A 19,400-nucleotide genomic window follows, 5' to 3' on the forward strand; every position below is an offset into this window, starting at 1 on the left:
ACAGTTCGCCCTCTAGCGGTTATACAAGGTAACTGCAGTCAGTGTAAAGTTAGAAGGTTTAAATGACAAAACTACTTCCTGTTATTCCTTTCAAAATAAATCCACAATAAACAGTTAAAAAGGCAAAACGAGTGTTTCGAGGAGAAATTGGTGCAAAAACAATCTTCATCTGTCTTCTGTCATTATTTAATGTAATTACAGTCGGTAACTGTAATTAAAAGGAATTACAGACGATAATGTCGTTAAATGGAACAAAACGGTAGTTTCTAGTGTCACCACCAGAGGGCAGTCGTAACACCGTAACACCAGTCATGAAACTGTAGAAAAATAAAGAAAAGCTACAAATGTTTTTTATTTTGTTGTATTTCATTTTATTTGTGTTGTTATTAAAACTGCTGCCTCAGTAAAGTTGTAGATTGTATAACTGTATAAACTTCATACAAAATAGTGTTAAAAGCTATATATTTACTTTATTTTTTTAGTACTTTAAACAAAAACAGCAGACCAAAGTGCAAAACTGCAATAAAAGACAATATTGACATGACACAAGATATGAAACATAAAACAGATCATGAAACCTAAAATAGAAAAGAATCGAGGACCGGACATGTTTAACATACCGGCTGTGATTTAAATTAATTTGGATTATATTTAAAATCTTTAAACTAATAACTGAAACAAAAGCACAAAAAATGTATGAAGTGTTAAGACATTTTCCCACTGATTTAGAAGACTGATATCCTTACTTACCCCTTGTATGATGGACTTTGCTGTATTATTTTACTTAAATGTCATGTATTTAATTCATTTATTATTGTTTGTACCTTATTTTGATATTATATTACTGTATAATTGTCATGGGACATTCAATCTACACACTTTATTCTCAGGTTTACATACTATATTATATTTATGATAGAGCTTACATCTGGTATTAAACAGGTTATTTTTGTAAAAATGATATATATTTATTTATACAAATTAGTGTATAGTATAAAAAGTAAATACAGACATATAATTTATGTTTAGTTGTGGAAAGGGGGTGGGATTAAATACATTTATACTTCCTCCCACTCCTTTTCCAACATGTAACAGAAATATGTGTTTTGATGTGTTTTTTTTCTTTATGTGGTGGAATGTCCACCTGTATTTGTTTTCTTATCTTCTCTTCTTCTTTTTTTTATACATGTTGAAATAAATAAAAACGAACGAACATACAGTGTCCAATCTACTGTTCCCTTTATCAACCTCGTTTCAATTACAAATGTATTTGTATGGAATGTAGATTTACCATGTTTGTTTTAGAATGAACCTTTGACACAAATAAAAGAATTAAGAAAAAAACCCAAACCTGCTGTGAGAAGCAACACAAAACCACAGTTTCACGGTTAAAGGAGTCTCTTTTTTCTCTTTTTTAAGGGTTTTCCTCGAGGTGACAGTTCCGGTTATAGTATAATAAAGTTATAGTATAATATAGTTTATTTTTATAGTATATATTATGTATTAAACCGAGTTCTATGGTGTTTTTTCAATAAAGGATTGCAACAGTTCGCCCTCTAGCGGTTATACAAGTTAACTGCAGTCTGTGTAAAGTTAGAAGGTTTAAATGACAAAAGTACTTCCTGTTATTCCTTTCAAAATAAATACACAATAAACAGTTAAAAAGGCAAAACCAGTCTGTTTCGAGGAGAAATTAGTGCAAAAACAACCTTCATCTGTCTTCTGTCATTAATTAATGTAATTACAGTCGGTAATTTATGATTAGTTCTGTAATTAACAAAAGTGCAAAACTGCAATAAAAGAAAATATTGACAAGACACAAGATATGAAACATAAAACAGATCATGAAACCTAAAATAGAGAAGAATCGAGGACCGGACATGTTTAACATACCGGCTGTGATTTAAATTAATTTGGATTATATTTAAAATCTTTAAAACTAATAACTGAAACAAAAGCACAAAAAATGTATGAAGTGTTAAGACATTTTCCCACTGATTTAGAAGACTGATATCCTTACTTACCCCTTGTATGATGGACTTTGCTGTATTATTTTACTTAAATGTCATGTATTTAATTTATTTATTATTGTTTGTACCTTATTTTGATATTATATTACTGTATAATTGTCATGGGACATTCAATCTGTGAGCAGCTTCCACCAGGCTAGTGGCGGCTACCACCAGGCCAGCGGCGGCTACCACCAGGCCAGTGGCGGCTACCACCAGGCCAGTGGCGGCTACCACCAGGCCAGCGGCGGCTACAATCCAGCCTGACAGCAGCCATCACCAGCAGCAAGCAGGCTTCCAGTGGCCGACAGCAGGCCTCTCCCAGCAACAAAGTGGCTCCTACCAGCAGCCAGGAAGCTTCCAGCAGCAACTGGTTAAAGAATCATTACCAAGATGGCTACGAAAAGAGACATGGAAGAACTGAAGAGATCGAATGATGAAGTGAGAAAATCCTTGGAGTTCATGGGACATCAAATGGAAGCTATGACAAGTAAGCAAGACATTTTAATGGACATGATAAAAGAGATCAAAGAACTGAAGAAGCAGAATGAAGAGAAAGATGTCAAGATTGCACAATTGGAAAGCAGATGATCAAATATGGAACAATATACTCGGATGAATGATGTCATTGTGACAGGACTGTGGATAAGACCGGGGTCATTTGCTGCTGCATTGAAGTCCGGGGCGGAACAACCAGAGCCCACTGAGCAGGATCTGGACTCAGTGGAGCAGTAGGTGGTTACGTTCCTCCAGAATAAGGGAATCAGTAGAAACAAGGACAACATAGAAGCCTGCCACCCTCTGCCCCAGAGAGACAAAAGCAAGCCAGCAACCATCATCATGAGCTTTGCAAACAGAAAATACAAAAGCAATCTTCTGCAACAGGGTAAGAGGCTCAAGGGAACAAATGTTTACCTCAATGAACATTTAACCAAAAATAATGCTGATATTGCAAGAAAAGCGCGCTACCTACGCAAAGAGAAAAAAATTCAAGCAACATGGACCTCCAATTGTAAAATCTACATAAAGCTAAATGGCACACCTGAACAGGTAAAGTGCTAGTGGTCAGAAGCATGAAAGATTTGGAAAAATATGCAGGAAAATTCTGCTGTTGGTTCAGGTGTGTGGGACTTTGACTTTGTGTTTAGTATTGCTAATTGTTCTTTTGTTCTTTCTGACATCCATCGGCATAGCTGACTTTATACAATATGTCTATTAAACTCCCTGAAAAATAAGGTGAATGAGTTGAGTAACATTATGTTAGAAAATGATCTACACATAGTGGCAATTTCTGAAAGTCATCTGGATGAATCAATGGACAATACTGAAATATGTATACAAGGCTACAATATAATCAGACTGGATAGAAACAGACACGGAGGTGGAGTAGCTTTTTATATACAGGATCATATTCCAACAAAATGAAGAGGTAATCTTAACTATCCAGACGTGGAAGCAATCTGGATTCAGGTTCATTTGCCTCATCTCAAGCCATTACTAATATGTTGCTGTTATACGCCACCGAACTCTGATGCTGTTGATCTTGAAAACATCTGTTCAATGCTTCAGAATGTTTCAGACACAGACAGGAGACTTGAATATAGACTGGCTCTCAAAAAGCTGCCCTATGAAAAGAAAGCTTAATGACATTGCCACTGTATGTAACCTATCTCAAATGGTAAACTTACCAACCAGAATGAATATAAAGAAATCTGGTGTATCATCTTCAACCTGTATTGATCATTTCTTTACGAACTCAACTGATAAATGTTGTGTCAGTTCCTATTGGTTTCAGTGACCATAACATGATAGCCACAGCAAGAAAAGCCAAAGTCCCCAAAATGGGTCCTAAAATTATATATAAAAGAATCTATAAGCATTTCTGTGATAGTACATTTATTGAAGATATGCACAAAATAAAGTGGGACAGTGTATTACAGTTTACTCATACTGAAGATGTTCTACATGAATTTATGAAGTTGTTTTCCTCTGTCTGTGACAAGCATGCACCACTAAAAAAACTTACCTCAGATCTGTCAAAGCACCTCGGCTCGACTCTGACTTGAGAAAATTAATGAAAGAAAGAAATCAATTGAAAAAAAATGCTACAAATTCAGGGTGCTCAGAGGATTGGCTGGTATATCGCTCTTTAAGAAACAAAGTGACCAAATTAAATAAACAGAATAAAAGGCTTTACTATCAATCAAAAATTGAAGAAATGAAACATGACAGTAAAAAAGTTTGGAGTACTCTCAATCAAATCATGGGTAAAGATAAAATGAAAAAATCCACATCTTTCATTGAATCAGGTGATGGTTTCATCACCAAGCCCAAAGAAATTGCAGATCATTTCAATAATTATTTCATAGATAAAGTAAATACAATAAGAAACAGTATGCTGCCTGGAAATAGTCAACTTTCTGAATCAATTATAAAAAAACATATCATGCACGACAAAAGATGTCAATTTAAATTTCTGCCCACTAGCATGTTAGAAATTAAAAAACTTTTGTCTGAATTGAAATGTGACAAACCTTGTGGACATGATCATTTAGATAGCAGACTGTTAAAACTCTCAGCTGAAATTGTAGCTGGACCAATATCCCATATTTTCAACTTGAGTTTGGAAGAGGGTATTTATCCTCAAGTGTGGAAGTTAGCTAAAGTCACTGCTTTACCTAAAAATAGAAAAGAACCATTCACTGGCTCAAACAGTAGGCCGATCAGTATCTTACCTGTTTTGGGGAAACTTATGGAAACAATTGTATTTACACAAATTCAAAATTACTTCTCTATAAATAATATCAATTCTGATTTTCAACATGCGTATAAAACTGGATATTCAACATGCACTGCTCTCACACACCTGACAGATGATTGGCTTAAACAAATTGATGGTAAATTATTGGTGGGAACAGTGTTGTTGGATTTTAGTGCTGCCTTTGATATCATTGACCATGAACTGCTCCTTTCAAAACTAGCTGCTTATGGTTTCCAACCCTCATCTATTAGCTGGATGAAAAGCTACCTATTCAATAGAAGGCAGTGTGTCATGTTTAATGGAACTTTTTCATCTATTAAAACATTACATTGTGGCCTTCCTCAAGGAAGCTGCCTTGGTCCTCTGCTGTACTCGATATTTGTAAATGATATGCCTTATATTTAAAAAAATGCTCACACTGCAATTTATGCAGATGACACAACAATATATGCATCTGCAAAGAATGACACAGATCTGAGCAGTATTGTTCAAAAAGAGTTAACGCAGATTTCTAAATGGGTCACTGAAAATAAACTGAAACTGAATATATACAAAACGAAATGTCTTGTTATTTGCTCAAAACATGCTGGAAAAAAGGAACACAGATTATGTGTGTCCTTGCATGGAGCTGAAATGGAGCAAGTTAAGGAGGCCAGATTACTGGGTGTTACGATTGATGAAACATTGTCTTGGGACACTCACATAACATTGTAGCAAAAATGAGTAGAAGCATCTCAATCATTAGAGGAGTGTCTATTTTGTAACCAATACAATTATTAAACAAGTTATACAATCTCTGGTTTTGTCACATATTGATTACTGCCCAGTAATCTGGTCTAACGCCTCCAAACATGAAATATATAAGATCCAGCTTACCCAAAATAGAGCAGCGAGACTCGCTCTGCATAGCTCGTATAGATGTAGTGTCGAAGAAATGCATAATAAACTATCATGGATGAAAGTCAATGACAGACTAGCATGTAGCCTGATACTGTTTTTAAACAATATTTACACATGTCATACACCAAATTATCTCTTTTCTCAGTTGCTTCTTGCTAGTGATAGCCACAGCTATCATACTAGACATGAGAGGTGATTTCACCTGCCCAAACCTAAAACCCATGCACTAAAAACAACAGTAATGTACAGGGCAGTTACTTACGGGAATAGACTTCCAGAAAATCTTATTTCAACTAGTGGCAGAGTTGAAGCTTCAAGAGGAGACTAAGAAAGGAAGTTCAAAAGAAACCGGTTTTAGATCGTGTTTAATGGTTTTAGCTTATTGATTTAATTGAGTTAGGTGTTATATAAATAAACATATTTTCTTGTTCTTCATTTAATTTCAATTCTTAGTATTTTATTTTGCTGAGGTTTTGTGACGTTTCCGGTTGTTTTCACTATTTTTAAATTTTCTTCTATTGAAATATGTTTCTTTGTTTTTGTTTTTGTATTTGCCTCATTTAGTATGAAATTATTTATCTTTAGTTGGATTTATCTTTAATCTATCTGTTTTTGGTTGTTATTTTTTGTTAGTTTTTTTCACTTAGGAAAATTCCTTTTCTTTTTTTTCATTGTTTTCTGCTTATTATTATCCTTAGTTTTTATTTGTTTTTGTTTTTTTTGTCTTATTTTCTTTTTAGTTGTTGTTCTTTGTACTTGTTATCTACTTTGTTTTATTCTGTTTAACTAACATTTTATATTGTACTGTAAAAGTTTTATAGAAATGTATATTTGTACTGTTGGACCCCAGGAAGAATAGTGGCTGCTGAGGCAGCAACTAATGGGGATCTGAAATAAATAAATAAATACATCTTTTCCATCTTTATTCAAAAATATAAACTGGATTTCTACGTCTCATTGTTATTTTTTCCCATTCCATATTTGTCATTTACAAGATCCTTCCATTTAGAATTAATTAAATTATCATCCTTTAACCAATTTCTTGTCATTTGTTTCATTAATGCTGCTCTTAAAACTAAAAACAAGTGAGTTTCTTTCCTCTTCATTTCTTCTGGTGTTTTTCCAAGTAATAACACCAGTGGATTTTTATCAAAAGAAACACAAAAAATATTCTCCAATTCTCTGACAGAGTTTTCACTAAATTCACTTATAACTAAACACGACCAGAATACATGACTGTGGTGTTTTATCCTGCATTTTCTACAACAATTTGAATTTAGATCACATTTGTACTTACTTTAAATTTGGGGTGTCCTAAAATATCTAATTAAAATCTTCCACGCAAACTCCTTCCAATAATTTGAATTAGTTGTTTCATAAATGTTTTTACACATTTGTTCCCATTCAACAGAAGAAATATTACAAAGAAGTTCATTCTCCCATCTTTGTTCTGTTTTTGATATGTGGAATAAAAGTGAGCTCAGAGTCAAAAATCAGGCCCAATTTGTAAGTGATTTTGAGGGTTTAAATCCTGTAACTTTGGTAAAAGTTTCTCTCTCTGGCCTTCAGGACCGATGAGTAAAACCTCCGTTTGTCCTGGTTGAGCTGTAGGAAGTTTGCTGCCATCCATGACTTCATGTCTAAAATACAGTTCAAAAGGGCATCAATTGATATTATGGATTTCTTCAAATAGGAAAAAATAAAGTTTACAATTAGGGATTCATTAGAAAGTTCTTCTCCAACTGGAAACCATTTATTACTTATTTAGAAAATGTGAGAGTATTTCCAAAGGACTGAGCTGATGTCTTTGTTTTTCTATCCCTAAGAATAGTAACAGAATAATTACTAATACATTGGTAAATAACTCTGGGGTGATATATGACAACATTCACACTCAAGTATTTACTAGTTTAACTTGTGACTATTACTGGAATTGCTAATCATTAATCTAAGAACTAATTATTAATCTCTAGATAACACATTTAGTTTTCATTTTATTTTCTTATTTAAGTTTACATTCATTGTACTACTACTACTACTTTTTTGTTATGTCACTATATATATATATTTTTTTAACTTTTATTATTATTATTATTTTTTTCTATTCCCAACGTGGATGACAACGTGAGTTTGTGTTTTCTTCTGAGTCCTGATGAACTGGACGACATCATGGACTACGTTTACATCAGTCCAAATTCAGGTTATTGCTAAAATTCCGATTCCTGAAACATTGGGAATATTCCGTTTACATGGTAATTAATCATTTATCTGGATCAAACCAGCGACGCACGGAGAACGTGATGACACAATTCCCGTCATTTCTGCTTCTTCTTCCTGGATCCAAATTCAAAACAAATGCTGCTTCAGCAACTTTTAGTAAATTTGTCTATCCCGGTACTTTCTACCGTCTACAAATGCAGAAATGTTCATATCCTTCATTCCATTTATGAAGTGATTAGTCTCCTCCTGGTCTTGGTTTCTCCGTGTTTAGAAGAACTTCCTGGACTCAAAAGAACAGGATTCCTTGTGAACAGATTATGAGCAGAAAACAGATTCCTGTTCCGTTTGATGGGGATATTCCGTTACGTTTACATGACCCAATATTCAGTTTTAAAAGGAGTAACCCAGGGCTCATATTGGGGTTTTTAAAAACCAGAATATGAGCTTATTCTGGTTATTCAAAGGGGTTATTGGTGTTTACATGGCCGTGTAACCGGGTTATTGCTGATATTCAGGTTTTAAAAGGTTATTGATGCTGGAAACACAGTCAGTGCAGGCAGGTGTGAACTCCTCAAAGCTGCTGCTCAGGTTCCCGGCAGGGAAACTTCCACATCTTTTTAGGGCTCTGCTTTCTGCAGAAGGTTCATGAGCGGGCGAGGGAAAGCTGCTTGAACGGGACCTGCTGTAGGACTTTTCCTTCCTCTCACAGGAACCTGTGGTGGAGAGTTTTAGAGGACCAGAGGAAGGCGGAGCGTTGCTCGCTGGGATCGCCTTCATTCTGATAAAAGGCTCACATCCTTCTCCCAGGTTGGAGTCTTCTTCTTCACGCTGTTGTGTCTCTTCACTGCTGCTTTCAGCAGATTTAGGAGCAGGGACAGAAGGAATGTTAGTCTGAGAGCAGGAAGGTGCGGTGGGAGCAGACCAGGGTGTTTTTTACAAATATATTTATTGATTTCAAAGGGTCAGACAATAGTGAATTAAATGACTTTACATCAGTGGTTTTCAAATGTTTTCAGTCAGGCCCCCCTTGGGGAATTTGAAATATTTTAGAGCCCCCACCTAACGGTTCCCACCTAGACTGGTAGAATTAATTGTATATAATTGTACAAACATTACTCTACAAATAATAAGATACAAAACCCAACTATCATTTTATATTGTATTATTAATTGAACATGAACAAAAGTGCTTGTAATAGCAAATGATTCGATGACACTGTGAAATAATTAGAATAATAAAATAATAATAATAATAATAAAAATAATAATAATAATATAACTTTATTTGTATAGCACTTTTCAATACAAATACCAACCAACAATTATGATACTAACAATAATAAGTAGTAATTGAAACTAGACATTCCTCCCTGAGTATACATTTTTTTTAGAACTTATTTTATGAACATATATTAATAGACATGAACTCCTATTTGTACTGCAGGTTGTAAATAATCACATGACTATTCCGTTCCTATTCCACACTCTATCAGTGACTTGTGTGTGCTTGTTTCCCTTGCAGATCTTCTCAAACCAGCTGTTGTCTCTTGATATTCTCCAAATATCTGACTTTCCTTGCCTTTGTTTTGTAAAGATCTTCTGTGAGGTTTATTTTCCCCGTCATTGATCTCCACCTTGTCGCTAGACTCCATCCCAATCCCGCATTGACCCGGCGGGACCCGCTCCCAATGCAGCCGTCTGGTTTCCAGCTCCGCTCCGTCTTCCTCCCCCCCTGCAGTACCTCCACGCCCCACTAGGGGGGCGCACCCCCCCCTGCAGTACCTCCACGTCCCACTAGGGGGGCATTACATCAATATGCACCCTCTTTTAGACGAGGGTGTTTGACGAGGGAAGAGGTGGAGGTTGGTGGAGCCACGTGCTGCACTCTCTGTTTGGTTCCAATTTGGGCTGCAGACAAAAACAGATGAGACTGTTGTTTTATTTGACACTAAACTCACGACATCTGGAAATAATTTTAAAGTTACACCTGAAATCACAACAAGACTGTAAAAATATGAGAGTTTATGGAAACTGACATGTAAAACCATGGTGGCTCTAATGAATGTGAGCAGGTAAATAATGATGAGTGAGGCAGAGGTGCGTGCAGCGTCCCAGCATGCACCTCTGCTCACACTGAACTGGCTGCTCTGTCTGATGCTGAAGCTGCTTCTGGGTCTGGTATCAAACCCGTCCTTCCTGATGAGGAACCTGGGTTTCTTCCTGAAGCTCATGTTCAATCCAGAGCCAACGCTTTAGCTGCCATGGTTGAGGATGCTGGAAACCAGCCTGGAGTTCAACACCTTCCTCCAGAGATCTGATCAAGAATGACTGAATCTCCTCCTGAACAAGATCAGTCAATACTTGGAACATTCAGTCAAGTCTCTCTGTCATTCTGGGAACTGTGGGCACCATTCAACCCCAAACGTCTGGATGAGAGAAGAACTAGCAGAGAACCCAGAACTGGACCAGGAAGACTGTTCTACTTTTCTGAAGCTCTACGAGGCTGCTGGACCACAGAGATCTCAGCTGGTAATGAAACACTTATTGGTCCAGGACGGCTGATGGATGAAAGCCTGGATTCTTCTCAGTCACGGAGCTTTTGGACAGTTTGACGTTAAGGACATTTATTGGAGGAAGTCAGGTCCATTTAATGTTGATGTTCTCCCCTCAGTTCTGTCCCGGTTTGGAGTTCATGTCCCAGTTTTGGTGTTTAGGTTCCTGTTTTATTTTGAAACTCCGTGTCCTCGTGTTTCAGTTTTGTCTTGACTTCCCTTGTTCAGAGACTCACATGAAATGATAAGTTTACATATTTATGCTCATAAACAAGGAGAGTTCTGCAGAGTTCGTAACCTGGATGAACCAATACGACGACTATTCCATCAACTGAACCTATTCATGATGAAATAACTGCACAAATATTTAATTCTTATGAAAAATACAGTCCTGTTTGTATATTATTATATTATCAGTAATTAGATTTTAAAATACTTGATTTCTTCTACTAGACCAGCGGTCGGTAACCCAAAATGTTTTAGATCCATATTTGACCAAAAACACAAAAACTAATATGTCTGGAGCCGCAAAAAATGAAAAGTCTTGTATCAGAATTAGAATGAAGAAACACATGCTGCATGTTTCTATATTAGTTAGAACTGGGGGAGATTTATTTATTCATTATGCACTTTGAGAAAAAAGTGGAAATGACGAGAAAAAAGACGAAATGTCGAAAAAAAGTCGAAATGTTGAGAAAAAACTCTAAATGTCGAGAAAAGTCAAAATTTCGAGAAAAAAAGTCTAAATGTTGAGAAAAGTCAAAATTTCGAGAAAAAAGTCTAAATTTCGAGAAAAAAGTCGAAATTAAAAAGGAAAGGAAAAGGGGAGAAGAAAAGAGAAAAAAAGGAAAAAAAGAAGAAAAAAAAAACAAAGAAAAAAGAAAAATAGAAAAAAATAAAAAAAATAAATAAAAGGTGAAACATTTTTGAAAAAGCTCCAGGAGCCTCTAGGGCGGCGCTAAAGAGCCACATGCAGCTCTAGAGCCGCGGGTTGCCGACCCCTGTACTAGACCAATAATGTGTTAACTTATTATATTATTGGTTCAAAAACTTAATTCCATTCTTGTTTGTTCCTGTTTTTGTTCCGTGTGAAACGGCCACATGGACGAGGTTATTGGTGGATTTTCCATTCTGGGTTCCTTCAGAGTTCAGAGCTGCAGTGGAGCAGCTGTGTGTCTGAACATCTTGGAAGGCCGTCAGCTGGAATACTCCTGTATTTGTGGACACGTGAACACCAGCACAACACTGGTCTACAACACACATCTGGATCCTCTGATCCTGCAGCCTCTCATCATCCTCCTCTCACAGCTTTACTGGGGAAAGCAGCCGCTGAGAAGCTGCAGCTTCACTGGAAACACTGGATCTTTGATAGACACTGGTTTTAGTAGAAAACTGCTGGAAGCAGCAGGACCGACTCCAACCTCCACTGACCTGAGAGTCTGCAGCTGGTAGTGTGGACTCTGCAGCAGAACAGACAGCTGCTCCACATCTGCAGCCTGCAGCAGGTTGTTCCTGCTCAGGTCCAGATGTTTCAGATGGGAGGGGTTGGACTTCAGAGCTGAGACCAGAGAAGAACAGCTGATCCCTGACAGACCACAGAACACCAACCTGAACAAAGACACCAGAGAAGAAGAACCAGAGCAGTCAAATAGTCAGTGTGGATCAGCAGGAGATCAGTCTGATGTCTGCAGGTTAGTGTCAACACAACTTTATCATCACATTCATCTGAACACAAAACTAAAACATGTCTGACCTCAGAGTCTCCAGTCTGCAGTCTGGACTCTCCAGGAAACCACACAGATGTTTCACTCCTGAATCCTTCAGGTTCTTGTTCCTGCTCAGGTCCAGATGTTTCAGGTGGGAGGGGTTGGACTTCAGAGCTGAGACCAGAGAAGAACAGCTGATCTCTGACAACACGCAGCCCTCCAACCTGAATGAAGAAGAAACAGCTGATGACTTCTGTAACTGTGTTGAAATAAATGTTTCAGAAAACATATTTGTGTAAATAAGTTCATAGTTAAACAGCTCTGAAGTTGAAATGTTAATAAGTCCTTGACCATCAATAATGTTTTGGTATTGTTCACTAAGTGATGTTATTAAGGTTAATGTCACTGAAAATGCTGAAATGCTGAAACAAAAGTGCACAGTTTTGAGAATCTGAATCTTTTTTTTGCGTAAGCAAGAATTCCACCAACAAATTCACGTTAAAATCCATGCACTCTTTGTACACGAGGCCCCTGGACTCTCATGACACCGATGCACGGCTTCTGTTCCTGGATTACAGCTCAGCCTTCAATCCCATCAGGCCGCTGAAGCGACCACGAAGCTGGCAGACCTGGAAGTTCCCGCTCCCACCCAGAACTGGACCCTGGACCTTCTCACAGACAGACCACACGTGGTGAGGATGGGAGAGAAGGTCTGCTGAGCTCACAGTGAGCACAGGAACCCCGCAGGGCTGCTGCCTCAGCCCACAACTCTTCTCCCTCTACACACATGACTGAACCTCCAACCAGGACAATAACATCCCCATCAAGGACGGGACGACACCTCCATCCTTGGTCTGATTACAGGGAAGGACGAGTCCTCGCACAGGAACCTGGTCCACAAAACCACTGTCTCTGGGGGAGACAATGATCTGGTTCTGAACCTGGACAGAACTAAAGAATTCATCCTGGACTTCAGGAACCCCCCCCCTCTGCAGCCTCCTCTCCTCAGGGGACTGTGGTTGAGCGGACTGAGAGCTCCAGGTTCCTGGGCCTTCAGATCAGTGAAGCCTCAGCTGGAACAGCACAACACACTGCAGCTCTGGTGGAGAAAGCTCAACCCCCTCACAACGTACAATACAATACTTACAAAAGCACAAGTAAAATGTGCAATAAATCTCTCATCTACCTGGTAAATGTCCTGTATTTAACGGTGATGCAACTCAGGGTCCTCAGCTATACAAGGACATTGTATACGGTGTATATAGTTTTGTATTATATCTACATTGTTGTTATTGCAATATACTTTATGTTGAATGTCGTTATATAGTTATTTATCATTTTGTTATTTATGTGTATTTCTGACTTGCCTGACTTTGGGAGGACGCAAAAGAATTCCAATGTATCGGTACCGTCTGGTGTAAATGCTAATAAACCTCTATTCTATTCTATTCTATTCTATTCTATTCTATTCTATTCTTTTAATATATTCTATTCTATTCTACTATATTCTATTCTATTCTATTCTATTCTATTCTATTCTACTATATTCTATTCTATTCTATTCTATTCTATTCTATTCTATTCCATTCTTTTAATATATTCTATTCTATTCTATTCTATTATTTTAGTAGTTTATTTTATTTTACTTTATAGCACGGTCTGTGTGAATACTGGATTCTGATTGGCTGGCAGGTGGAGGTTAAAAGTGATAACAGACACCTAGAAAACAAGTTTGGTCAAATTGCCTGATAACTTTAATATCATTACTGGATAAACTGCCAGGTGGTAACCACGGCAACGGAGATTCAGGTGGTAACCACGGCAACAGAGATTCAGGTGGTAACCACGGCAACGGAGATTCAGAGAAGAAGAGCCGGCTACCACAGGACGGCCACATGAGGGATTTTCTAATTTATTTTAATTTATTTGGTGAATTTAACAATTTTGATGACTGGGATGCAGAAGAGGAGAGAAAAGAAAATAGCTGAGCGGACTAGAATATCTCCCGTTACCAAGGAAACGGACTAGAATATCTCCCGTTACCAAGGAAACAGACTAGAATATCTCCCGTTACCAAGGAAATGGACTAGAATATCTCCCGTTACCAAGGAAACGGACTAGAATATCTCCCGTTACCAAGGAAACAGACTAGAATATCTCCCGTTACCAAGGAAACGGACTACAATATCTCCCATTACCAAGGAAATGGACTAGAATATCTCCCGTTATCAAGGAAATGGACTAGAATATCTCCCGTTACCAAGGAAATGGACTAGAATATCTCCCGTTACCAAGGAAACGGACTAGAATATCTCCCGTTACCAAGGAAACAGACTAGAATATCTCCCGTTACCAAGGAAATGGACTAGAATATCTCCCGTTACCAAGGAAACGGACTAGAATATCTCCCGTTACCAAGGAAACGGACTAGAATATCTCCCGTTACCAAGGAAACGGACTAAAATATCTCCCGTTACCAAGGAAACGGATTAGAATATCTCCCGTTACCAAGGAAACTGAGTTATGGCTTGTTAAATAACTTCCAACGGCTGGTTGAGAGATTAAACAGTCGCTCAGCCGCTCCGCTGTGGCTTGTTATAAAACTAATGATTTACACTGAAAACACATTAAAGCAGGAATAACTGATTTAATATTTATGTTTTTTGGTAAGTGACCGTGGTATAAGTGGATAATGCTCTTCCAGGTGACATTAACATAAATATATGGACTTCGTGGAGGCAAACCGCCCTGTGTCGTCCATATATTTCTGATAATGTTCACCTCGTCGGGCATTATCCCTTACATATTCTGTTCTATTCTATTTTGGACAGAACTTTTAGAGCCAGTTCCATCTTTGGAGGATGATAAGTGGATAAATGTGGAAACATCTCCAGTGGACTGACCTCAGAGTCTCCAGTCTACAGTTTGGACTCTCCAGTCCACCAGACAGAAGCTTCACTCCTGAATCCTGCAGGCGGTTCTGACTCAGGTCCAGTTCTGTCAGATGGGAGGGGTTGGACTTCAGAGCAGACGCAACAACTTCACAGTGAGTCTTTGAGAGTTCACAACCAACAAATCTGTGATGAGAGAAAACATGATGTCAGTTGTAATAAAGTCTGATTTAAAGCCAGACTGACCCACAGGAGTTACAGGACGGTGCAGGAGATCACAGAACCAGAGTTACTAGAATTAAAGTCACGTACCAACTACAACCATGTCCACATAAAACTATTGTAGGTTTACAACTCTGAGCCGTTTAAACTTGTAAACTTCTTCAATAATCTCAATGAAAATGTCTGATGTGATGAGTTCTCTGTAAAACTGTCTGTAAGTTCACATCAACAAAACTCCCCGGTGGTTCTGATGTTTCATATTTCTCCGTTACACAGATTAATCTCTGAGCAGCAAAAACATCAACTAGATCAAGTGTTTGAAACATGAACCTCTGGTTGACGTGACTTGAGGTGAACCAGAATAAAACAAACACATCCGACTTCAAAAGTTTTCATTTTCAAGATCAAAACCAGATTTGAAGAAGTGAACTGCTAACAGATGGTGTTATTGATCCATCTGGACTCACCGAGCCTTTCTGCAGTTCCTCACAGCTGGAATCAGTCTCAGTCGACCCCTCCATGTTGTCTTGTACTTGTTCAGGTCCAACTCATCCAGAACCTCCTCCGACATCAGCAGCATGTAGGCCAGAGCTGAACACTGGATCAGTGAGAGTCCCTGCTCTGATCTGTTCTCTGACTTCAGGAACTCTTGGATCTGCTGATGAACTGAGAGGTCGTTCATCTCCATCAGACACTGGAAGATGTTGATGTCTCTGTCAGGAGAGAATCTGACAGTGTCCATCGCCTTCAGGTTTTTGATGACTCTCTGGATGGTTTCTGGATCGTTCTCCGTCTGGTTCAGCAGAACTCCTAACAGTCTCTGGTTGGACTCCACAGAAAGACCATGAAGGAAGCGGACAAACAGGTCCAGGTGGCCATTTTTACTGTACAGGGATTTCTCCATGACTCTCTTCAGGAACTCATCCAGAGATGAGTATGTGTATTCTTCTCCCAGGAAGTTCTCCAGCACATCTGTGTTTCTGGTGGAGCAACAGTGGAACACGTAGACTGCAGCCAGGAACTCCTGGATGCTCAGATGAACAAAGCAGTAGACGGGTTTCTGGAAGACCTCACACTCTCTCCTGAAGATCTGGGTACAAACTCCTGAGTACACCGAGGCCTCTGGGACATCAAGACCACACTGCTCCAGGTCTTCTTGGTAGAACATGATGTTTCCTTTCTCCAGATGTTCCAACGCCAGCCTCCCCAGCTTCAGGAGAAGGTCCCTGTCAGCCTCCGTCAGCTCCTGTGGACTCGTCTCATGTCCCTCCTGGTACTTGTTCCTCTTCCTCTTGGTCTGGACCAGCAGGAAGTGGGAGAACATGTCAGTCAGGGTCTTGGGCAGCTCTCCTCTCTGCTCTGTGGTCAACATGTGGTCCAGAACTGTAGCAGTGATCCAGCAGAAGACCGGGAGTTGACACATGATGTGGAGGGTTCTGGATGTCTTCATGTGGGAGACGATGCTGCTGGACCGCTCTTCATCCCTGAACCTCCTCCTGAAGTATTCCTCCTTCTGGCCGTCGGTGAAGCCTCGTAGTTCTGTCACCCTGTCCACGTGTTTGTGAGGGATCTGATTGGCTGCTGCAGGTCTGGAAGTGATCCAGATGAGAGCTGAGGGAAGCAGGTTCCCCTGGATGAGGTTGGTCAGCAGCACGTTGACCCATGAGCTCTGTGTGACGTCAGACACGACCGGACCGTTGTTGAAGTCCAGGGAACGTCTGCTTTCATCCAGGCCGTCAAAGATGAACAACGGTTTCCCGGCAGCCAGCTGCTCTGCTGTGAGCTTCTGGAACGATGGATGGAAAACCTGGATCAGCCTGAGAAGACTGAGCTGCTCATCTCCGATCAGGTGCAGCTCCCTGAACGAGAGCAGAATCACCACGGTGACGTCTTGGTTCTCCGAGCCCTCGGCCCAGTCCAGAGAGAACTTCTGAACCGAGAAGGTTTTCCCAGCGCCAGCGACGCCGTTGGTCAGAACCACTCTGATGGCTCCACGTTGGTCAGGTAAGGCTTTAAAGATGTCCTGGCACCTGATTGGAGCGTCATGGCGGCTCTTCATCCTGGAAGCTGTCTCCAGCTGCCTCACCTCATGTTGGGTATCGACCTCTTCACTCAGTCCCTCTGTGATGAAGAGCTCCGTGTAGATCCTGTTGAGGGGGGTTCTACTTCCTGGTTCATCAGTTCCTTCAGTCACATGTTCACATCTGCTCCTCAGACTGGTCTTGTGTTCATCTAGGACCTCCTGCAGACCAGCATCTGCTGAAAGACAAGAAGAACTCTGAAACTACAGAACAAAAGTCTTTCCAGTTGTCAGAAATGATTCCATCAGCAGACAGAAGTTCAGTCTTACCTGGTACAGTTCTGCTCTGACTGGACGGCTGCTCCTCCGCACCAACTCCTCTCCTCTTCCTCCCTCTGTGAACACATGTCTTCATCACTAAAGTCATTTCTGACTGTTGTAGAAAAACATCCAGATGAGTCAACAGTGTCCAGAAGCTCAGGTGGTCTCAGAGAGTAAAAGTGCGGCTGCTTTTCTGTTTGAATTCAGCCTCCAGACGGGAATAAAACTGATGCTTCTGGAAGAGCACATTCATTTATTTATGTGTATATGTTTTACCTTCATAAGTTTATGTGTATGCCAGTAGTGGAAGAAAGAAAAACACCAGAAAAAACGAGGAAAACCAGTTTGCCCGGGCCAGATATTAGGATCCAGGATCGGTTTCCCTTTTCTTCTTCCACTTATTCTTTAAGTGTTTTTTCATCCGTTAATGCGTCCCGGATCGTAACGTGCTCCCAGGCATGGCAGACATCAACACGTGCGTCTCCATCGTGCCTTCCATGGCTGTTACTTTTCTCCGTCAATAGTGTTACCGTGGCAATGCTAGACGGCAGAAAGTGGAGAAAATGGCAAAGATTCCCTCCTAATTTGCTCAGCCGTACTTTATCGCAGAGGCATCATTCAAACGTTCAAAGACTCTTTAGATATTATTTTTGAGTTTGTACATTCCTCCCCTTTAATCAATAAAGAAGAAACAGCAGATTTTCCTTGTCTTGGTTTTTCCAGCCTCATAAAGGATGGATTTTCCATCTTCTGCCACTTGGACCGTGATCTGACAAAAGCACCTGGGGCTTTGTTAAAGGTATCGTGACATCATTTTTAACATGCTTTTAACACTATTAAAAGTCTTGGCCAACATCCCTTAAATGTGTCTAAAAGAGTGTAACAAGAAAAACTTCACTCTAGTACTCCATTCCTGGCTTTTTATTACAGTGTTTTTTTGCGCCGTGAAAAACGGGTCCTTTTCCCCCTTTCCTGTCAATCATTGCCCCGCTCCTCCTCCAAACCTCCTCCAACCAACCGCTACACACTTCTGCCAGCGTCTCCACACACACGCGCGCACACCAAACCACAAACACCGACACACAGCCCAGACAGGGCGACTACAGCCCGGGGATGAAGTCCAACCGGGACCAGAGGACCGGGACCGCAGCTCCCCGCGAGCAATACACTCACAGCGGCGTCGGAGAGTTAAGCCGGGAGCGACAGGCGAAGCATGCACAGAAAAGCAGCAGGGCGAAGCAGACAGTCCACAGCAAACAATCACAAAAATAAAGGCATGTAAATAAAGTGTCCCCTTATCTTAAGTCCAGTCAGTGGCCGCGGGTCTTCTTAGCAGTTTTCCTCCGGTGATTAGAACAAAAGAGGCTCTAAACAGCTGCGTGTTAAGCCTGATTTATGGTTCCGTGTTAAATCGACGCAGAGCCTACGCCGTAGGGTTCAGCGTAGTGTGCGCGTCGCCGCGTAACCCTACGCCGTAGGCTCTGCGTCGGTGTAACGCGGAACCATAAATCGGCCTTTATGGTGCGCTGGAGAGGAGAGGAGGCAGGGAGCTGGGTGGAGGGGGCGGTGATTTAGCGGGCCCTGACGTCACGGCCCGCCACCAAACCAGGTGCGCCGTTTTTGCATAGTTATGCGGAAAATTCCAGAAAGCACACAATACACTGAATGTTAAAAGTTCGTTGTTTTTTGGGTGTAATTGATGTCAAGACACCCAACAAAACACAAAAAATAAATAATGAATCCATTTATAGTTTTTGTGCAGCGATTTAACATCAAACTGTCCTCCCTCCCTAAAATGT

At 40.0% G+C, this 19,400-nt stretch overlaps 1 long non-coding RNA gene and 1 pseudogene across 1 annotated transcript in view; both read right to left on the reverse strand.

Annotated features, from left to right (window-relative positions):
* Positions 1-9,137: 9,137 nt before the first annotated feature.
* The window catches only part of LOC133423115 (NACHT, LRR and PYD domains-containing protein 12-like), a 464,316-nt pseudogene continuing 454,053 nt past the window's right edge, over positions 9,138-19,400 (reverse strand).
* LOC133423162 (uncharacterized) overlaps positions 17,620-19,400 on the reverse strand; it is a 31,846-nt gene continuing 30,065 nt past the window's right edge. The window contains exon 4 of the long non-coding RNA XR_009770805.1: positions 17,620-17,675. This is a non-coding gene — a long non-coding RNA (uncharacterized LOC133423162). The remainder of the gene's footprint in view (positions 17,676-19,400) is intronic.

The sequence above is a fragment of the Cololabis saira genome, chromosome 22 (assembly GCF_033807715.1).
Source record: "Cololabis saira isolate AMF1-May2022 chromosome 22, fColSai1.1, whole genome shotgun sequence".
NCBI classification, from domain to species: domain Eukaryota; kingdom Metazoa; phylum Chordata; class Actinopteri; order Beloniformes; family Belonidae; genus Cololabis; species Cololabis saira.